The sequence below is a fragment of the Palaemon carinicauda genome, chromosome 4 (assembly GCF_036898095.1).
Source record: "Palaemon carinicauda isolate YSFRI2023 chromosome 4, ASM3689809v2, whole genome shotgun sequence".
NCBI classification, from domain to species: domain Eukaryota; kingdom Metazoa; phylum Arthropoda; class Malacostraca; order Decapoda; family Palaemonidae; genus Palaemon; species Palaemon carinicauda.
In genome coordinates, this window is record NC_090728.1 from 131,687,502 (window position 1) to 131,711,724 (window position 24,223).

Genomic DNA, 24,223 nt, shown 5'->3' on the forward strand with positions numbered 1-24,223 from the left:
TGTTACAATATATATATATATATATATATATATATATATATATATATATATATATATATATATATATATATATATATCTATATATATATATATATATATATATATATATATATATATATATATATATATATATATATATATATATATATATATATCTGGCAAGAACGTTATTGGAGGCAGCATGAGGAAGGGCAGAGAACGGTGGAGTGCAGCAGTGAAGGTAAAAATGGAAGAGAAAAAGAGGGCTTTTGAAAAATGGCTGTTGAGTAACGGTATACAGAAGTATGAAAAATATAGAGAGAAAAATGTGGAAGTAAAGCGTAAGGTACGTGAGGCAAAGAGGGCAGCTGACCTGAGGTGGGGTCAGGGACTGGGTCAGTCAGATGAGGAGATTAAGAAGAAGTTTTGGAAAGAAGTGAAGAGATAAAGGAAGGCTGGCACAAGAATTGAAGAGACAGTGAAAGATGGAAATGGAAGGTCGTTAAAAGGAGAGGAGGAAAGGAAAAGGTGGGCAGAATATTTTGAAAGTTTGCTGAATGTTGTGGATAATAGGGAGGCAGATATAATTGCTGTTCCAGGTGTTGAGGTCCCAGTGATGGGAGATGAGAATGAGAGGGAGATTAATATAGAAGAAGTGAGGAGAGCACTAGATGAAACGAGAGTAGGAAAAGCATCTGGTATGGATGGTATGAAAGCTGAGATGTTGAAGGAAGGGGGTGTGACTGTACTTGAATGGTTGGTGAGATTGTTTAATATGTGTTTTGTGTTGTCAATGGTACCAGTAGATTGGGTTTGTGTATGTATTGTACCACTATATAAGAGTAAGTGAGATGTGCATAGGTGTTATAATTCAAGAGGTATTAGTTTGTTGAGTGTAGTTGGAAAAGTGTATGGTAGAGTAATGATTAATAGGATTAAGGATAAAACAGAGAATGCAATCTTGGAAGTACAGGGTGGTTTTAGAAGAGGTAGGGGTTGTATTAATCAGATTTTTACAGTTAGGCAGATATGCGAGAAATATTTAGCAAAAGGTAAGGAGGTGTATGTGACAGAATTTGGAAGGGTGTGTGAGAGAAGGAAGTTGAGAGTTAATGTGGGTAAGGGTAAAGTTATGAGATGTACGAGAAGGGAAGGTGGTGCAAGGTTGAATGTCATGTTGAATGGAGAGTTACTTGAGGAGGTGGATCATTTTAAGTACTTGGGGTCTGCTGTTGCAGCAAATGGTGGAGTAGAAGCAGATGTACGTCAGAGAGTGAATGAAGGTTGCAAAGTGTTGGGGGCAGTTAAGGGAGTAGTAAAAAATAGAGGGTTGGGCATGAATGTAAAGAGAGTTCTAAATGAGAAAGTGATTGTACCAACTGTGATGTATGGATCGGAGTTGTGGGGAATGAAAGTGATGGAGAGACAGAAATTGAATGTGTTTGAGATGAAGTGTTTGAGGAGTATGGCTGGTGTATCTCGAGTAGATAGGGTTAAGAACGAAGTGGTGAGGGTGAGAACGGGTGTAAGAAATGAGTTAGCGGCTAGAGTGGATAGCAATGTGTTGAGGTGGTTTAGCCATGTTAAGAGAATGGAAAATGGCTGTCTGCTAAAGAAGGTGATGAATGCAAGAGATGATGGGAGAAGTACAAGAGGAAAGCCAAGGTTTGGGTGGATGGATGGTGTGAAGAAAGCTCTGGGTGATAGGAGGATAGATGTGAGAGAGGCAAAAGTGTGGGAGAAATAGGAATGAAAGGCGAGCGATTGTGACGCAGTTCCGGTAGGCCCTGCTGCTTCTTCCGGTGCCTTAGATGACCGCGGAGGTAGCAGCAGTAGGGGATTCAGCATTATGAAGCTTCATCTGTGGTGGATAATGTGGGAGGTTAGGCTCTGGCACCCTAGCAGTACCAGCTGAACTCGGCCAAGTCCCTGGTTAGTGTACCAACCGTCTGGCACACAATTGTACATAATTATTTTGTATATATTATGCTTGTATCTGCGTTCTTCCTCGCACTAAAAAGAACCTGAATGATCATGTGTCCGTTTTGCTCTGTAACATTGTCTGTCACTCGAACAGGTCATGTCCTGTTGCCTTTTGTATTTAAAGAAGAGTATTCTTTAATAAACTCAGTTGATTGCATCCTGCCTTTCAGTTCACAACTCCTATCTCGGCCCGTCACATTTGTGACCCCGGAAGTCAACTTGCTCCCACTGCCTTCCACCCCCACCTCCCTCGCCCCTCCATCGTTGGTACTATGACGGAGACAGACTCTACTACAGCAGTTGGCGCCGCCCCATTGAAACTTTCACCGTTCACCACCGGAGAAGCGTTTGCTTGGTTTCACCGCTCAAAAGTCCAGTTTCGTATCAGGAGCGTGACTCGCTCAACCACCAAAGCGGATTATGTTCTCGCGGCGATACCCGAGGACACCTTCCCAGAAATATCCGACTGGCTTTGTGAACAAGGAGACACCCCAATAGCGTATGAAGCCCTCAAAACATACCTTCTGCAGCAGTACTCGCCGTCACCAGCCGCCCGTATAGCAAAGCCTTTTCAACTCTCGCAACAACCGTTGGGTGACCAAAGGGCTTCACTTGCCCTCAGGGAAATGAGCAGTATTGCTCGCCTTCAACCTGCCGCAGACGGCTCTCCTCGTGAGGTGAACCTACTCCGTGCACTTTGGATACGCCGTTTACCTGAACCTGTACGCGCTGCCATACCCGATGTCGATAGTTTACCCTTAAAGGACTTGATGAACAAACCCGACGCCCTTATGGACAGCCACTTCAAGACCTACATCAACGCCTATACCCCTGACGACGAAGATGCCTATTCAACGTCAACCGAAGCTGACATGAATGCCGTAGGATGTACACGCCTACCCCATGACGTCCCGAAGCGGCGACAAAGCCGCCCACCACCCACCAATCGCTCGCGCCCCAACGAACGACTTCTACTGCCACTTACTACCTCCCATCCGAGGCAGTTTTGCTACTACCACTTCGGATTCGGGGCAACCGCGAAGAAATGTGCCAAGGATTGTCAGTGACCAAAAAACGTGTAAGTAGGCCATCGCTTGTGGCGGTGGCCTCCCATGTTTCTAATCTTCTCTTTTTACAGGATGTAGGAATGGGCGTGCGATTTTTGGTAGACACGGGTGCTTGTCGTTCTCTTTTACCAAGGAAACTCTTCAAGGCACGACGTAGTCTGTCTACATCTGCCGACGTCCACTTGGTAGCTGCCAACGGATCTGCGATACCCACCTACGGTTACGAGAACCTCACATTATCGTTTGGAAACGGTAAATTCAATTGGAAGGTTCTCGTTGCTGACGTCACAATGCCAATCCTCGGTGCGGATTTCCTCTCTCATTTCCACCTTCTGGTCAATGTCGTCCACCGACGATTGGTCAACGCAGACTCGTACTTGTCGACACCTCTTCAACCCGCCCCCTCTAACCTCGCTCTCCACATCAGCGCACCCACGGATGCCTACGCCCACCTCCTCACGTCGTACCCGGAAGTTTTCCGTCCAGAACTCCGCCAAACGCCCACGGTTCCTGCCATGCACGGTATTTATCACCATATCAAGATGACGGGACCCCGAGTCTTCGCAAAATTCAGACGTTTGCCAGCGGAACGATTGGCAGCCGCCAAACAGACGTTCGCCGAAATGGAGAAAATGGGCCTTTGCCAAAAGGCCTCCAGCCCATGGTCGTCACCCTTACACATCGTTCTGAAGAAAGACGGCTCCCTCCGTCCGTGTGGGGATTACAGGCCCCTGAACATGCAAACAGAACCGGATCAATACCCCCTCTCAAACATTGCCGATGTGACCTCCTATCTGCACAAAGCGAAGGTTTTCTCTACGCTCGACCTCCTGAAGGGGTATTATCAGGTGCCTATGAACCCAGAAGACATTCCCAAGACCGCCATTACCACTCCGTTTGGTACATACACCTTCAATTACTCCTGTTTTGGGCTTCTTAATGCTGTGGCAACGATTCAACGTCTCATGGATTGCATCTTAGGGGACCTCCCTTTCTGTGTATGTTATGTGGACGACATACTTGTGTTCTCCTCCTCAAAAAAGGAACACCTCCGTCACCTGCGCATCGTGCTCGACCGCCTACACCAAAACGGCCTTGTAGTCCGGTACGACAAGTGTACCTTTGGCTCCAACGAATCGTCTTCTTAGGGCACCTTATCACTCCTGAAGGAGTACATCCCCTCCCTGAGAAGGTAGCAGCCGTTCAAAACTTCCCCGTGGCCTCGACCATCAAAGCTCTGCAGGAATTCTTGGGCATGATCAACTATTATCACCGTTTTCTGCCAGCCATTGCCGCCACTCTTTCTCCCCTCTACGCCTCCCTCAAGGGCAAGCCAAAGGACCTGAAGTGGGGTCCCCTTCAAGAAGCAGCCTTCTGCAATGCAAAGAAGGCCATATCAACTGTAGCGGCTCTCACTTTTCCTATCCCACACGCCCCTCTCCTTCTCTCCACCGATGCCAGCGACGTCGCTATTGGTGCAGTACTCAAGCAGCTGGTCAAAGGCTCGCTCCGCCCATTGGCCTTCTTCAGCAGAAAACTGTCCAAGGCAGAATCGGGTTATTCTACCTTCGATCGAGAATTACTGGCAGTGCACTTGGCTGTCAGTCACTTTCACCATTTTTTAGAAAGGTACGCCCTTCGTCATTCGCACAGACCACATGCCTCTGGTGCACGCCTTCACTCGACAGTCTGACGCCTGGTCCGCCCGTCAACGCCGACATCTCTCCGCCGTGGCTGAATACAATTGCACCCTCCAATATGTCTCTGGGAAAATGAATCCCGTTGCCGATGCCCTGTCAAGAAACACGTCGGCTGCCGTTCAACTGGGATTGGATTACAACGCCCGGGCTGAAGCCCAACAACAGAATCCAGAGTATCAAGCTTGTAGGACATCCTGCACGTCCCTCCATTGGGAAGATTTTCCGCTCGAAGACTCCAACACCACCCTCCTCTGTGACGTCAGGACTGGTAGACCATGACCTTGGATTCCTGCTCCCATGCGCCGACAAGTGTATGATTTCATTCACGGCCTTTCACATCCCTCGTGCCGTTTTACTGTACAGCTGCTGAAGGCATAGTTCTTTTGGCACGGCATTTCTAATTCTAAGCATGCTAAGGATTGGGTCCGCGCCTGTACTTCTTGCCAAATTTCCAAAGTACATCGACACACGGATTCAGGAGTGGGCACCTTACCTCAACCTCTGCGTCGTTTTGCACACATTCACGTCGACGTTGTAGGCCCAGTACCCACATCACAAGGACATCGTTACCTGTTTACCGTCATCGACCGCTCCACTCATTGGCCTGAAGCCATTCCCATGGAAACTGCAACGTCCGCCTCATGTACACCTGCCTTACTCTCTGGATGGATTTCAAGATTCGGTATCCCTGAGCATATTACTTCTGAGAGTGGAACCACTTTCACCTCTCAATTCTGGACGTCATTAGCGAATCTCCTGGGCATCACCCTACATCAGACAACGGCCTACAACCCCGCTGCCAATGGAATGGTTGAACGTTTTCATCGCACCCTCAAAGCAGCTTTGATGTCCCGCTGCAAGGATTGCAACTGGTTTACTCATCTTCCCTGGGTCCTCCTAGGACTAAGGACCACTCCTTTAGACGCCCTCGACGTCTCGGCAGCTAAAATGGTGTATGGCGACCCGTTGGTCGTCCCTGCCGAATTTTTTCCTTCCACAACCTCCTCAGACGATCTCCAGCGCATACGTCACGTCGTGGGAAAATTTACTCCGTGCCGCCAGACTTACAAGCCCCCAGCGAAGCATCACATACCAACGGACTTGCACTCTGCAACGCATGTCTTCCTGCGCAACGACACTAGCAAGCCACCACTAACGCCCCCTTACACGGGCCCTTTCCTTGTAATCCGACGCAGTCCAAAAGCATTCCTCCTAAACATTCGGGGCGAAGAAGACTGGGTCTCCATTGAACATCTAAAACCTGCTTATCTTTTGCCAGATGACCCGCCTACATTTCGCCTCTTCAGATCAGGGCGCCCTATTTAACATGTACAGTATATCATTTTTAGGGGGGGGGAGCCATGTACCAACCGTGTGGCACACAATTGTACATAATTATTTTTTATATATTATGCTTGTATCTGCGCTCTTCCTTCGCACTAAAAAGAACCTGAATGATCATGTCTCCGTTTTGCTCTGTAACATTGTCTGTCTCTCGAACAGGTCATGTCCTGTTGCCTTGAGGTTTTATATATAAAGAAGAGTGTTCCTCAATAAACTCAGTTGATTGCATCCTGCCTTTGAGTTCACAACTCCTCTCTCGGCCCGACACATTAGGTTGGAGGAACGTAGAGAGTAGAGGTCCCCTTTTTGTTTTGTTTCATTGTTGATGTCGGCTACCCCCAAAAATTGTGTGAAGTGCCTTTGGTATATATATATATATATATATATATATATATATATATATATATATATATATATATATATATATATATATATATATATATATATATACATTTATTCATGATCATATACATTTATAGATAGATTTATATATATATATATATATATATATATATATATATATATATATATATATATATATATATATATATATATATATATATATATATATATATGTATGTAAAGGTGTGTGATATATATATATATATATATATATATATATATATATATATATATATATATATATATATATATATATATATATATATATATATATATATGTATGTAAAGGTGTGTGATATATATAAATATATATATATATATATATATATATATATATATATATATATATATATATATATATATATATATATATATATATATATATATATATATATATATATATATATATATATATATATATGAGTGTGTGTTTATTCATATATAAACACGCACACGCACAAATCGATAGTATATACTATAGTATGTTTATGTATGTTTGTGTGCAATGACATATATTTTCACAAATGTGTGCACTTATAGATATTGTGTGCCTGGATAGACTAATTATTGGTAAGTTATTCCATTAGATCCTATTCAAAGTTTATATCAGTTAACAATTATTTATATATTTTAATTTAACATATTCACTATTCCTAACATAAAAGTGCATCCATTCTATACCACTGAACAATAAAAAAAAAAAAAAAATTCGTACCGTTTTCAAGCTGATAAATCAGTTTGATCTTAGGCTTTATCACAAATCATTAATCTCTTTAGCACTCTCAGACAACGAGCCGCCTCTTCTTTTTGGGGGTTTTATACTGCAAAGTTATATGCTCGTATAAATCAGATAAATTGTACTTTTTTAGAACAGCCAATTTCCATATGTAATGTAGGAAAGGACCGTAACATAAAATTTGTAGTAATATGGAGCATGCGCAACTAAAATAATCTTGTAATATACTGAATAAGTGGAAGCAGCTAGGGGGGAGAGAGAGAGAGAGAGAGAGAGAGAGAGAGAGAGAGAGAGAGAGAGAGAGAGAGAGAGAGAGAGAGAGAGAGAGAGAGAGAATATAAAATTTGTTTTTTTCCGTCGAGAGAAGTTCATGCAAAATACATTAGAATATGTTTTTATTTTTCTATCCGTTGACTTTAAATGAAAATTATTCACATCGGATATTGGAGGCTCTACGCCCATGAATTTGAAGAATTCCATTAACAAACCTGTTACTTGAAGTTATTTTGTTTACTACTGCATCGGAAACCTTAGATTATAAAGTTTAAAAGTAACGATTCTCTATTTAATCTGCATTAATAATATGTTTCCAACTACAACTTACGATAACATTTTTACTTGGTCCTCTGTTGTGACAAAAAGGTACCTATTCCGCTGGATTAATGGTTTAAGTGATAATCCCTTTAATCCAGACGGGTTGGACTTTTTGGCGCTTCTGAACTATGGCTTGGGGTACGTGTGTGCAAAGGACGTTTAAGAGCTCGAATATTCATTTCTCTTATCTTTCATGAATAGTGCACATTTCATTCGTTAATCTTCTTTCGCCCGAAATATAACATTAAACATATGATAATGTAGGTAGCAATAACACTTTATTTTTTTTACTCACAATTTAAATGTTTATGTGTGTATGTGTGTTCGCGTATATATATATATATATATATATATATATATATATATATATATATATATATATATATATATATATATATATATATATATATATATATATATATATATATATATATATTTACACACATACACAAATATATATATATATATATATATATATATATATATATATATATATATATATATATATATATATATATATATATATATATATATATATATATATATATATATATATATATATATATATATAGTTACTATCAGAATCTTAGGAGGGCAATTAAGACAATGAAGAATGAAAAGACACTTGAGTTCGACAGGATTAATTATCTTATGCTGTAGTAATGCAATAATGCGATGAAATTCTAATGAAATATCTGACTATAGAACATCGGCAACGACTGGATGACAAACTGGTCTTAAATTTATCCTTTTTTTATAGGGGTAAAGACTATGAAGGAGACCAGACGTTGTAGAGTACAAATTTCAATTAGGTGGCTCATTCAGAGATCTTGATCTAGAAAGAAAGGTACATAATAGAACGACCACAAAAGGAAAAAAAATAGTGCTCTCATAATTAGTTAAAAGAATAGGAATATGGTTTTGAATACATGATGCACGGAATACTAGCGCTTGAATACAATCGCCAAATAACAGTTCAAGTTCTTTTGAGGGGAATAGGCCACTTGCTAGAAAATGCAGGGGGACAGTAAGACTATCTTGGTGAGAAATTAGGTCTGATAGAGGGGACGGTTATAATTGCTGAACTTGATGCATAGAAAGATTTATGAAGGCAGAGAAAGGATATTAGGTGAAATATATTTTTTTTCTATTTTGGGTTAAGAAAATATATCATAAACATTTAAATCATGCTGTACATACTACAGATTATGCTTTAGAATGCAGAAATATTCAAAGATTCATAAATTATTGGAATATGAGGAAGGTAAGACTGAATAAGTAGGAGTAATGTGATAAGGTTAATTGGAAAATAGGAGTATTCCTTAGTGAAAGTTTACGGGTGTATGGAATAATGGAAGTAAATGATCATTACCGGTAATTGGGAATACCTTAAGAAAGGTTAGTAGACCGAAAAAAAAGTAAAAAAAAAAAAAAGTGGACAAATATATTTGAAATGTTAGTGTAAGGTAAGGCTCAAATCTAACGTTAGGGTGTTTAGAGAATATGCAAAACTATCTTTCTTTTGTTGAAGTAAATTGTAAAGAGTATAACTGATTTAAAGTAAAAGGATGAAGCAACTTAAGAGGCATTTTAGTGTAGCATATGTTATATAGAAAAGTAAAAGGATGGATGATACAGAAATTCATAGATAGTAATAATGTTAGTATGAGTGAAAGAAAAAATCGATTAAACAAGATAATATGGATATGTAGAAAGAATTGAGGATAGATAATGAAGAAATCTAAAAATGCCACTTGCATGGTAGGACACATCATTTCCAAGAATCTTGGCCAGGATGAACCTGCCACCCTCACCTCGAGCCTCAAACAAATATCTATTCCGCAAGTTGTTATAATTGGGGCATTCGGTCAACAAATGCCTTACTGTTAGAGGTACTAAACAGTTGTCACAATACGTTTGGTGTTGGTCCTTCAGCAGAAACTCATGTGTCAACCGAGTGTGACCAATACGGAGACGACAAAGAGACGTCTCCCATTTTCGGGGCATCATATTATACCTTCAAGGAGATATGTCATTTGTTACTTCCCTCATTTTATTGCCATCTTGACTATCCCATTGCTGTTGCCATTTATTGCAAACCAATTTCTTGATGTCAGGTAAGAAATCATTATATGGAATAGGATACCTTCTTGGCAGCAACTCGGATGCAGCCTCCTTAGCCAGTGAATCTGCCTTCTCATTCCCGGACACACCTACATGTGCTGGAACCCAACAAAATTGAACTGTTATACCTCTGCGTCCAATAAGGAAGAGCCATTCTAAAATCTTTAAAACTAGAGGGTTATTAGAATTAAAAACTTCCATAGCTTGAAGGACACTCCTTGCATCACTAAAAATTGTAAAATTACCCTCCTTCTCCAACGCTATTTTCTCAATAGCGGTTAATATGCCATACAGTTCCGCAGTAAATATGGATGCGGTCAGAGGAAGTGCACCTCTACAATTAAAACCATTACTATGTACTCCAAATCCAACGCCAGCATCAGATTTGGAGCCATCAGTATAGATAAAAGTTGATCCTCTATGTTCTTTAACATGTTCATTAAAAAGAGACCTAGGTTCTAGGTCTGACATATTCTTCTTATCTCCAATAAAATATTTACAAAAAGATATCTCTGGTAACTTCCATGGAGGCGTTGATGATACCTTGAATGGAAGTACCTTATTTCTAATTATATCCAGACTATTTAATAATTGTTTCACCCGAAATCCATAAGGTTGAGGAGATTTTGGGTGCAACTCAAAGTATGATGCATGTCTTACAAGGCTTGCAGTCTGAAAGGCTAGATAGTTAGGGAGTCTTTGCAATCTAAACCAATACCGAAGAATAGAAGACATTCGGTAAAGGTCTAAAGGTAACTCTCCAGCATCAACAAGGAGACTTGGGATAGGCGAGGTTTTAAAAGCTCCAGTAGACAATCTAATACCTGCATGATGTATTGAGTCTAATATTTTTAACCGGCTTGGGGTGGCTGAAGAATATACCTCACAACCATACTAATTTTGAAAAAAATCAAGGCCTTATATAATTTTAAAATAGTATTACGGTCTGCCCCCTATGATATATGGGACAATACTTTTAAGATATTCAGAGCTTCAACACATTTAGCTTTTAGCGCTTTTAGGTGAGAAACCCATGTAAGTCTACAGTCAAATATCAAACCTAAAAATTTGGTTTCCGATACACATGGTATTCGTTGACCTTTAATGTATATATCCGGGTCTGGATGTACTCCCCGGATACAACAAAAATGGACAATGGTAGTTTTACTTGTCGAGAACTTAAATCCATTCATGTCAGCCCACTGGATAATTTTATCAATAGAGAGTTGGATTTTTCTCTTAACCATTGCCATTCTAGTGCCAGCAAATGATACTGAGAAATCATCCACAAATAATGTTGAGAGAACATCCTGGGGAATGGCTGAGGATATTCCATTAATTGCTAGTGCAAAAAAGGTTACACTCAGCACACTACCCTGAGGAACTCCTTCTTCCTGGCACTTACTCTCTGATAGAGTTTCCCCCACTCTCACTTGAAAAACTCTACGTGAAAGAAATGCCTGAATAAATAGTGGCAGCTCTCCTTTCATTCCCAATTCATGAATGGTTTTAAGAATACCATATCTCCAAGTGGTATCATATGCCTTTTCAAGGTCAAAAAATACTGTAACATGGTGCTGTTTGGAAGCAAAGGCTTCACAAATAGAAGACTCAAGTCGTATCAACACATCAGTCGTTGAGTGCATTTTTCGGAATCCACATTGAATCGGTGATAAAATACCTTTCTTATCAAGGTACCATATCAGCCTTGCATTGACCATCTTCTCCATGATTTTACATAAACAAGATGTCAATGCAATAGGACGATAGTTTGCTGCTAAAAACTTGTCTTTACCGGGTTTTAAAAAGGCTAAAATAATGGCTAGTTCCCAAACACTATGATCATGCCATATTCTATTAATAATACTTAAAATAAATAGCTTTGTATTAAAATGTACATGTTTAATCATTGCATATGGAATTCCATCGGGTCCAGGGGCTGTATCGTTGCAATGAGCAAGTGCGGAATCAAATTCTCTTTCAGTGAAAGGAGAATTATACAACTCTTCCCTTCTTGTTGCAAAATTTAAAATTATCTTTTCTTCAGTGCTCCTATACTGGTGACCAGGGGCTCCTTCACACTTGCTGGATACATTTGAAAAATGATTAGCCAGGGCATTGCTAACTTCATTTGCTTCAGTTATATACTGGCCATTCACCTTCAACACTGGTGGTGGGTTGGGGGTGAATTTGCCAGCTATCTTTTTTACTTTACTCCACACAGAAGATGGTGGTGTTCTACTGTTAATGGAGGAAACAAAAGACATCCATGACTGGTGCCTTGCTTCTTTCATGGCACGACGGAACTGTGCTCTACATTTCTTGTACATAGTTAAATTCTCATCAGTTCTGCGTCTACGCAATCGTGTTAGAGATCTTCTTGTGGCTTTGTGGAGTGCAGTTAGTTCTGAAGACCACCACGGGACTGGTCGTCGTTTGAATAACCCTGTTGTTTTGGGAATTGTATTGACTCCTGCTGTATGAAGAGTTCCATTCAGTAGGTCTATGGCATCATCAACACTTTCAAACTGTTCTGCTCTCCCTTCGATTTCACTTAGCTCACAAAATTTAACCCAGGCTGCCTTGTCTAGATTCCAACGTGGCGATCTTTGCAAAGGCGGACCCTTGTTGGTGTTTATAATGATTGGTGCATGATCACTAGCATGCTAATCATGTAATGTCCTCCAATCAAAATCAAGAAGGCAGTTAGAGCTTGCAATTGAAAGGTCAATGCATGACAAAGTACCTGTCTGAACATGAAAGTGTGTGGGCTCTCTTGTATTAAGGAGTCCCATATCCTCATTCTCCACAATTGATGAGATAATATTGCCCCTTGTGTTAGCCAAAACATCACCCCATAAAGGATGTCTACCATTCATATCTCCCAGTAAGAGAAAAGGTTGAGGGAGTTGTTGAATGACCTCTGCTAAGTCATCATATAAAATATTATTATTTGGAGGTAAGTACAGAGAGCATATTGTATATTTTCTCCCTATATCAATTTGTACAGCAACTGCCTGCAGGGTTGTACGTATAGATATAGGTATTTGGGGAACATCTCGACGAATGTACATGAGACTTCCACCATGGCTCCCTACTCCGTGATCATAAAGTGTCCTATAACTAATATATTCGCGAGGACAAGGGGTATTAGCATCAAGCTTGCTCTCCTGGAGACATACAATTATGGGGGAATGCTCGTGAATTAAGAGCTTAAGTTCTTCATATCTGGCCCTCAAACCCTGACAATTCCATTGCAAAATTGAGGAGAAAACTATGGATTATTTCGGGAAGACATCTTGGATGAGGTCTTCCCATTAGCAGTTTTTAATTCAACATTATTACCAGTAGGTTTCTTCAGAGATGGTCTTGTTATGTTGGGTTTTACGTTGGTGTTTTTTCTTTGTATCTTTTTTATCTATTTGTTGAGGGGGATGGTGGACCTCAACTTGAATTTCTGATTTATTTAAATTATCTTCTGGTTGATCGGCAACATCAACAGACAAAACATCATATTTATTTGATGTCATAATTCTAGTATTTCTTATGGAAGGGGGTGAGAGAGATGGAGGTCTCTCTCTTTTACGATTAGTAGGTTGTGAGTTACCAGGTTTTTGTACCTTCCCCACTACAGGTACACCTGATAACTTGGTGTCAGGTGGAATCTCCATTAAATCAGGCAAGGATATGGCCTGGGAGAGGTTAGTACTATCCTTTGTAATGGGGGACAAAGGTTTGATAGTGGTGGGCAATGTCTTTTGGTTGATACTCAATGATAAATCTTTAGGAGGAGATGTTCTTGTCTTATGCAGCACTTTATCAATAGATGGTGAATTCCTTTTTCGAGAACTACCTACAGTAGTAGGTGGGTGAGATGATTCCCGAGGAACTTTTTCTCCTGTTTGTAATGTCTTTGCATACGTATTAGATTTATTTAATAATCTCTTGGTATGCCCCACACTTACATGTTCAATAATTGATTTATTGAGGGCAGCCTCTTCTAACTTATAAAACTGGCAGCTCCTATCATTAGATTTATGATTAGAGTTGCAGTTTAAGCACCTTGCCTCAAATGTACATTCCCCATGGTAAATATTGGAGCAAGTATTACAAATTCTTTCACTATTGCAAACTTTGGATGGATGTCCAAATTTAAAGCAATTATAACATTGCAGTGGCTTTTGCTTAAAAGGTTGAACTCTGATCCTTTCGTTTTCTATGTCTATGTGGAAAGGTACATCGGCATCCTGGAAAGTAAGAACAATCATTGATGTTCCAGGTACTTTATGTACTTTCCACACTGATAGAGGACACATAGCCAATATCTCCTCTTCAGTAAATTCATACAGATCCCTATTAAAAACCACTCCCCTTCCATAGCTAAAGTTTAGATGGGGTTTGATGTGCAATTTTATATCATCATTTACTGTCTTCAAATTGGACAGTATAACAGACTGTGTGTATGACTTGGCCTTTATCAAGTAACTTTTTTACCAAATCGAGATATATCTCCTGGTGCGATCGTACCTACCTTCCTCTGAAGAAATTTGCAGATCTTGAAATAATTTTCCGTACCTCCTACAGATTGAGCAAGAAGCCACATTGGTGGTTTTGGCTTTCTTAGGGATGGCATATCTGCCTCTATATCTTTATCAGCCCAGTCTGCTGGTCTGTAGACATCCAGATCTTTAGGTGCCCCACCACACAGAGCACCCTTAACACTCATATTACCTACTTTAATATCAACAATATTACGGCTTGCATTAAATGCTTCCTCATGACAATTAAATGATAACCAAGATTCCCAATTATCATCTTGAAGTTTCATTCTAATTTCTTTTATTAATCCGTAACACTGAAATATTTTATGTAGCACATCATAATTAGCATCTAATGGGATTTGGGTAATGTGCAGGACATTCAGTTTTCCTGTGTTGCCCAAATTACCCTTTTTCCGAGCATTTGAAGAATAGTCCTTTTTAGTTCCTACGTCGTCAACGGAGTTTTCTATAAATGAATTGCCAGAGGTCGTCAACATTACCGGGGGCGAGTCAGCATATCCAGGGGAGGTGGGGTCATTCTCACAAGAATCCATCATAAAAAAGAAGAGAGAAGAGTGATTTTTTGAAGTTTGATTTACCTGCTTAAGAACAGGCATCACATGTTGGGAAGGAAATTTACACTCTCCACTACCGGCACAGTGAGAGTATACTTCCCAGATGTTCCACTCCATACCCTACCCGAAGGATAGCATCAAACAGATATAGAGGCACAGGTGTAAGCTGATCCCGCCTGTTAGGACTGAGACCAAGAAACTATGGAATCATCCTCCCCATATCTGTAATGACAGGCTTCCGGCCAAAAGCCGAGAGTCCTACCCCAAGCGTTGGATCCCCCTTGTGTCCGGCCAGGAATCGAACCCATGTCGGCAAGCTTGTATTAACAGGCCAAGTGGTTTAGTCAATGTCTATATATATATATATATATATATATATATATATATATATATATATATATATATATATATATATATATATATATATATATATATATATATATATATATATATATATATATATATATATATTTTGGGCTCAAGTCATGTCGTCCTGATGGAAGTTCCTATAGGGTACCTTCCTAGGGTATATTACAACTACCGCGATATTCCCAGAGAATTTACCTTAAGGTACCAGAATTCTAACTCCTGGAGCGAGTATCCCTCGTGAAAGGGATATCGCGACATATCAGAGGACGTATTCTAGACACGCCACATGGCAATCTACATCCTGGACAGAGATTTCGTCTCGTAGGAGGTGATTGGCGAGATACGAATTCGGGAAAGAAAAAGGGGAGCCGCTCCCAAGGCTTCCCTATCCTCCGATTCGTATGCGTGCCTGGCGCCAATCCTGGCGCCACCTGTATTCCTTTTTGCGTAGCTTAACAACTCGTTGATTTTCCTGTTTTTCTCGCAAATCTTGGATTTATTCTACTTTTCATGGCTTCTCCGTCTTCGTTGGCCTCTGATAAGTTGAGTATAATGTCTTTTATGTATAAATGTAGGCTCTTGGTAAAATTTTGAGTGATTAATAGGATTAATCTTTGATACAAGAGCCGTAGCCTACCAGAGGCGTCCTGGACGCTGTCGCTCGCTAGGTATAAATTAGTTAGTCAGAGCGACATTCCTGGTTGTTTTGCTTTAGTAAATTTTAGCTATTTAGCATTACATAGGATTTCCTTTCGTGCTTAGTATTATTTGGTGAAGTATTCGCCATTCTGGCCTACGCTAGGCCATGTAGCCTAGTCGTTTGGTCCTAGTACTTCATGCATGATTATGGTTTTTCCGAGTGTAATTAAAATTTTATTGAAGCTTTAGGCCATACTTTATACATTTTAGAGTGTGTGGAATATTTCCAAGATAGTATACGAGTGAGTTTCGGTGATTTAGGTAATCGATTCTCTTGGTGCCTAGGCTAGTTGCTTATGGAGCCTTAGTATACTTTATCATACTCCCCGGTTGCTTTCTTTTCTTCGGAGAAGGTATGCAATCCATTTCCCTCTGTTTAAGCCTTGGGCTTATCCCTAAGTGGTTTTTTCCGAATTTATTTTCGATAAAACTATACTGGGGTGTTACTGTACCTTCCTGTTCCTGTAGTATGGTTCATGAGGGACAGAACAACAGAGTTTTTTAGTCTGAGTCTGTGTTGTCTGGCTTAGGGCTGAGTCCCCCTCGCTGACCTGACACAGATAAAGGGAGCTTAGCTCCCTTAGGTCACTACCGAAGGTTTCTGTGGATATGATTCCTTCTTTTGTGATCTACCACACTAGTCCTTGTTGCTGTTCTCGGGGGAGGATAAGTTCTTTCCCTGGGAGTAGCAACGCCTTCCTTGCTTTGGTGCTCTGGGAGCTGGCAAGTATTGCTGGCCTTCCCCCTTAGATCTCCCTTAGGCTAAGATAAGTTTCTTGGCTGCGGGTGATCTGTCACTAAAGCAAGGTTGGCAGGACCCTCTTGTCCCTTCCCCCTCTCTCTCCGTAATGGCCGAGCCATTACTGTACTGTACGTCGTTCTACATCTGGACCTAGTATAGGTTAGGATGTGGAATTGACTCAGCCCCTTGCCGGCCGGCAGAGCTGCTGGCCGGCAAGGGTCTTATGTTTTCGAGTGCTGCCCGGACCTCTCTTGGTCCCTCATCCATGCCTGCCTGTAGAGCCAGACGGCATTGGTCAGGAAGCCTGAATTAGTTTCTCCCCTTCCTTATATGCACTCTTTCGGTTGCCGGGCTTGGAGGTTGAGTACACTATTATCCCGGCATCCATTCAATTTTTCTTCTAGTGCTGTACCTGACCCGGCTGCCGGCCTATGAGGCCGGCAGCCGGGCAGGTGTAGTCCTCTGGTTCTTTTGCTGCCGGCTGGCATCGGTCTTGTACCTTTGCCGGCCGGCTTATGTCAGCCCTTGTCTGCCGGTCACCAAGAGTGTGGCCGGCAGCTGGGTACTACCTTGTGTAGTTGCTGGCCGGCAGCCATTGCCGGCCAACATTGGCTGTTACCGGCCGGCAGTTGCTGCCGACCGGCACATGCACTTGAACCAGAGTGCTGCCGCCTTATAGCTGTTAAGTAGTATACTTTAAAGCTAGTTGTGGTGTGTGCCGGCCGGCAAAGGCAGGCCGGCACACATCCCCCTATACTGTATTAGTATTCTTCAGTATAACATATACAGTAAGAAGAATACTATGGTAAGGGTTTTTGTACAGCATTGTGTCTTCTAACACTATTGTGTTTTCTTGCACATCCCTTTGCTGTTGCCCTACAGATAGGAAGCTTAGTTCTTTCCTGTCTATTATCCAGGATTTTAAAATCATTGCTTAGGTGTGAGCTCCACCTGTTTCCTCTGGAAACCTTGCATTGGTTACTCTAGAAGAGATAAACCATTTTGATTTTATTATCTGGAAGGCTGCAACAATGGGTTGTGAGGGAAACACAAGTGTGTGTCTTTCCTTTCTGAATTGTTATGCTATACTATGCATATCCAGTGATACATAGTTCACTTGATACTCATGGAAATTTCTTCTCTTTACAGAAGGACACTCCGAAGTGGGGAAGTGCTTTCTGCAACGTCCGCAGCAAGAACCTATGCGGACATGAGTTTTGTAGGAGACACTCAGCATACGCTGTCTCCAAGGATGATCTCCGGTATTGGGACCCTCAGGTATGTACTGTGTGCACTAACCTGATTACTGAGACCTATAATTCCACTAGGACAGAGGATTCAAGGGATATAGCTAGGAAGAAGCTTCGTACCTGGGTAAGGGGCTTCCAAAAGAACACTTCTGGCCCTTATCTTCCAAGTGAGAAGATGAGGGTGTATCTTTTCCCTAAGGCATCAGCTGATGCAGTGATTCCCCAGCCTCAAGAGGAGATCCCCTAAGTTCAGATCCAGGTGGATGCTGAAGTCGCAGTCGCGATGCAAGACATCCAGTTAGATGACAGGATGTCTGATGTGGACGGGTGTCGGGAGGAAGACCTCCTGGCAGAAGCCCAGGATGAAGTTCAAGCCCCAGACGTTGTAGAGGTAGACGTCGACGAGGTGTCGGCTACTACGGTTCATATTCCGGAGCCTATTCCCTCTACATCGGCCGGTCTCCCAGTAGAGCTGGGACAGGCCCTCTCTTCTATTGTTGGAATGATCCAACAAATGCAGAAGGAGAATCAGGAGAAGGCGGCTGCAATGGAACTGCAAATGCAGTGCCTTGCAGAATCACATGGGCCCCAGAAAAAGCTTAATGTGAAAGACCTTCCCTTGTGCTCAGATGCTAACCCATGGAGGTATGCTGAGCACATGCTGATGACGACTGGAAAGATCGTCATCTCGGATAAGCTGGGCTCAGTTCCCCTGGAGGAGGTGGAATTCTGGCCCAGCAAGGCATCATATCCGGACTGTTATGTCCGGCTGAGGAAGGAACCAGCTTCAAAGGAGGAGACAGAGCCGAAGGAGGTCATAGTGATGGACCATGCTAAGGCTCAAGCTCTACTTTCATCCTCGATGAAAGAGAGGGGCTTCTCTAACTCAAAGGTAGCCGCATTGAATAGGAAGCTCCCTTCCTTTTTGTCCTCGCCTACTAGAGCCTTCCCCTTTTTACAGAAAGGGTTTCTGGCTGTACTAAAAGCAGTCGAGGCCGGCAGGTCTTGCCCCTCCCTAGAGGAGTGTAAACCTTGTCGCTGGCCCTGCCTATGGACCACGAAGACTGGAAGGGTGTCCATCTTACGTTCTCAGTTGGAAAGTTGGAGGCTGATATTGCCGGACGTCAGTTCGGCAAGGACCTCCCTTAGCTGTCTGACTTTCTTTTGCGAAGAGAGTTCGATACAAAAGAAAGACTGACTGCCTCAATGTCTCTTCAGACTACTCTCGAGACGATGGCAAGTGACCCCATGGTCCATGAAATGTTCATGGAAGTGGCCAAGTCTAATCTGGCCACAGTGACGAAGGACCTTTATGGCTTCGTCAAGGCAAGGAGAGCTTGTAGGGAGTTCGTGTTTACCTCGGCTACGGTGAGGCACGAGCCAAAGAAACTAATCTCCTCCAACATTTGGGGAAAAGACCTTTTCCCTACCGACTTGGTCAAAGAAGTTGTTGATAAGGCCGCCTTGGAGAATAGAAACCTTCTCCAGAAGTGGGCCCTGGCTATCAAAAGAAAGTCTTCCCCGGATGAGGGTCCTCAACCAAAGAGGAAGACTATGAGGACTAGGCTACCGTCTCGGCCAGCCAAGCCTCTTAGACGGCACAAACCCCGACCACTTTTCAGTGGGTACCCCAGGCCGTGTCGACACAGTCCACGGCATTCACCCCAGCGTTCAAAGGGCAGCCACTTCCTTTCGAGCAAAGCCTAGAGGAACAGCCAGAGGCTCGTCTAGACGCCCCTCAAGGGGAAGGGGATTCAGGGGTGGTCGTGGTCAGGAAGGCAAGACCTCAGGACGGCAGTCCAAGTAAGGTGATACCGGTAGGAGGGAGACTTCTGAAATTTCACGATCGGTGGACCTTCGATCCCTGGGCCCACACCCTACTCAAGAATGGACTGGGCGGGAGCTGGTACAGCACTCCGCCCCCGTGCCTTCGGTTTTTCCAACACTCCACCCCCGTTATGGAGGAGTACGTTCAAGAACTGTTGAAGAAAAAGGTGATCCGAAGGGTGAAGCCCATCAATTTCTAAGGGAGGCTGTTTTGTGTTCCCAAGAAAGACTCGGAAAAGCTCAGAGTCATTCTGGACTTGTCGCCACTCAACAAGTTCATAGTGAATTGCAAATTCAAAATGCTAACACTGCAACACATAAGGACCTTACTGCCCAAGAGGGCATATTCTGTCTCTATAGACTTATCAGACGCCTATTGGCCCATTCCAATTAGCCATCGACTCTCCCCCTACCTAGGGTTCAGGCTACAACGAAGACTATACGCCTTCGGAGCCATGCCATTCGGGCTAAACATAGCCCCAAGGATTTTTACGAAGCTTGCGAGCGTAGCTCTCAAACAATTACGCCTAAAGGGAATTCAGGTAGTAGCGTACCTGGATGACTGGTTGGTGTGGGCAGCATCCGAGACAGAATGCTTGCAAGCTTCCAGTCAAGTGATCCAGTTCCTAGAGTACCTAGGCTTCAAGATCAACAGAAAAAGTCTCGACTTTCTCCATCTCAAAAGTTCCAGTGGCTGGGAATCCACTGGGACCTTTTGTCACACCGTTTCTCCATCCCGGTGAAGAAAAGGAAGGAGATAGCGGGTTCTGTCAAGAGACTTCTAGATTCCGAAAGGATATCAAGACGCCAGCAGGAGAGGTACTGCTCTCTCTCCAGTTTGCTTCGGTGACAGACCCAGTGCTAAGAGCACAGCTAAAGGATGCAATCGGAGTTTGGAGAAGTTATGCATCAAACGCGCGAAGAGATCTGAGAAGACCAGCCGCTTCGGCTAAGTACTCTTCTCAGGCCTTGGTCCCAAGCCAGACATCTAAAGAAGTCGGTTCTTCTTCAGCCACCTCCCCCGTCGGTGACGATTCACTCAGACGCCTCGAAGGAGGGATGGGGAGGTCACTCTCATCGGAAAAAAGTCCAGGGGACTTGGTCCAAACTATTCAAGACCTTTCACATAAAACTCTCTAGAAGCTAGGGCAGTGCTCCTTACCTTAAAGAAAGTCTCCCCGCGTCACTCGATCCACATAAGGTTGGTGATAGACAGCGAGGTAGTTAGGAGATACTTGAATCGACAAGGATCGAGGTCACCACCTCTCAACCAGGTGATGTTGGCCATCTTCCGATTGGCGGAAAAGAAAAAGTGGTACCCGTCGTCGGCAGTTCACCTTCAAGGAGTCCGCAATGTGACAGCGGACGCTCTATCCAGGTTCACACCAATAGAGTTGGAATGGTCCTTAGACGCAGGATCATTCTCCTTCATTCTGAATCAGTCCCAGAACTGCAGATAGACCTCTTTGCGACGAAAGACAACAAGAAGTTGCCCCTGTACGTGCCCCGTACGAGGACCCCTTAGCGGAAGCATTGACGAGATGTCCCTCGACTGGAACAGATGGTCCAAGATTTATCTGTTCCCTCCTCACAACCTTCTGTTGAGGGTCCTCAACAAACTGAGATCCTTCAAGGGGTAGCGGCAATAGTGGCCCACAAGTGGCCGAACAGTGTGTGGTTCCTCCTGGCATTGGAACTGTAGCTGAAGTTTGTACCACTACCAGATCCAGTTCTGACCCAGCGAGTCCAGAAGTCAACTATCTGCGCTTCATTACAGAAAACCCGGACCCTGCAGCTCATAATTTTCTCTCCCTAGCGGTGAGAAAGCGTTTCGGGATTTCGAAAGCCACCATAGACTTCCTTGAGGAATATAAGTGCAAATCTACTAGAAGGCAATATGAGTCATCTTGGAGAAATGGTTGGCCTTTTGTCAAGGCGAAGAATCCGCAGGAGATCTTGACAGACTTCTGCTTATCTTTCTTCTACACCTCCATGGTCAAGGATTGGCAGCTAACACGATTTCAGCGTGTAAGTCTGCTTTGACAAGACCCATTCTATATGCCTTCCAGGTCGACCTAGGTAACGAGATCTTTAATAAAGTCCCGAAAGCCTGTGCTAGGCTCAGACCTTCAGCACCTCCAAAGCCCATTTCATGGTCTTTAGACAAGTTCTTCATTTCGCTTCTCTGTTGAGCAATGAAGAGTGTGCTTTAAAGGATTTGACTCAAAAAGTTATTTTCCTATTTTGCACTCGCATCCGGGGCCAGGGTTAGTGAGATTGTAGACTCTCGAGAGAGGCAGGTCGTGTTCAGTTCCTGGATGGGGGAGAACTGAACCTGTTTCCGGATCCTACGTTTCTCGCCAAGAATGAGTTACCCACCAACAGGTGGGGTCCCTGGAGAATCTGCCCTCTGAAAGAAGATGCATCTCTATGTCCAGTAGAATGCCTAAAGGTCTATCTTCATAGAACTTCAGACTTCAAGGGTGGTCAACTATTCAGGGGAGAAACATCAGGCTCAAATTTATCTCTGAATCAACTCAGAGCGAAAATCACATATTTTATTCGCAGAGCGGATCCTGACAATACACCCGCAGGTCACGATCCGAGGAAAAGTTGCCTCATCCTTAATTTTCTTTAATTGTATGGATTTTGAACATCTCCGTTCATACACTGGCTGGAAGTCTTCCAGAGTGTTCTTTCGCCACTATGCGAAGCAAGTAGAGGAACTAAAAGAGATCTGTGGTAGCAGTGGGTCGCGGTGTTAACCCTACTGTTTAACTCTGCGAGGAACAGTGGTCTTAGTTGGGACGATTAATTCCAGGGTGAGTGTGTAGTTACATACTGTACTACAAACTAAGTGAGGGCACGGTGTTGCCCATACAGACCATTCCATTTCCGAAGGTGAACCTAGCATAAGTGCAGACATGTGTGCCGAGCGTTTCTAACGCTAATGTCATTGATTTGTAATACAGGCTTTTATGACTTTGATACCTCGGTATCTTAAAAGTGGCATTTAATGTTTTTTCTTTCAGACAAACAAGCTCTGTTTACTATCATATTTATGCTTAAAGTTTTGGGTTATCCTCTTCTTATGTATATATATATATATATATATATATATATATATATATATATATATATATATATATATATATCTATATATATATATATATCTATATATATATATATCTATATATATATATATATATATATATATATATATATATATATATATATATATATATATATATATATATATATATATATATATATATATATATATATATATATATATATATAATTGTGGTTAACCTGTCTATTTATTGCCTGTCAATAATCTGGTTCTTGAGAACCTTGCGTCTCCTTCACCTGTGTCAATTTATTGGTATAATTGAGCATTCTTTCTATGTACCTTATCTGGGATAATTCTAATAGAATTGTTCCTTAATGCAAGCTATGTTGCATTGGTTTTCCTCCTATGCGGATATAAAACCTTTGTCCAATACAAGTATTGTGCGGAGAACTGGTCGATATTTCATATTGACGCAGTGGTTCTTTACAAACTATGCTTTACTTAATATAGGTCGAGACCACTATATTAGCTTGCCTGGTATTCATACATAGGTATATGTACTCTTCGAGACTTTTCCAGAGTCTAGTAGGACTCTTCCCTGTAGGGGGCAGGAAGCTTTAACATGGTTTATAGTTAGTTGAAAAGATGTATAACAGTAACATCTTAGGTCTCTAGGTCTAGTCGACCGGGAAAAAATTACCTCCGGGGAGTACGGCACGTTCTGAGAATCCACAGATACAGTAATGCTCTGGTACACTTCCATCAGGACGACATGGCTTGAGCCCAAAAAACCGATTTTGAGCGAAGCGAAAAATCTATTTTTTGGGTGAGATGGCCATGTCGTCCTGATGGACCCGCCCTTGCCTTTCTAAGAAAGGGCTGTAGGACCCCTCATTACATACAGTATCTGTAGCACCTCGTGTATGCTACAAGGAATACAGATGGCGCCAGGATTGGCGCCAGGCACGCATACGAATCGGAGGATAGGGAAGCCTTGGGAGCGGCTCCCCTTTTTCTTTCCCGAATTTGTATCTCGCCAATCACCTCCTACGAGACGAAATCTCTGTCCAGGATGTAGATTGCCATGTGGCGTGTCTAGAATACGTCCTCTGATATGTCGCGATATCCCTTTCACGAGGGATACTCGCTCCAGGAGTTAGAATTCTGGTACCTTAAGGTAAATTCTCTGGGAATATCGCCTTAGTTGTAATATACCCT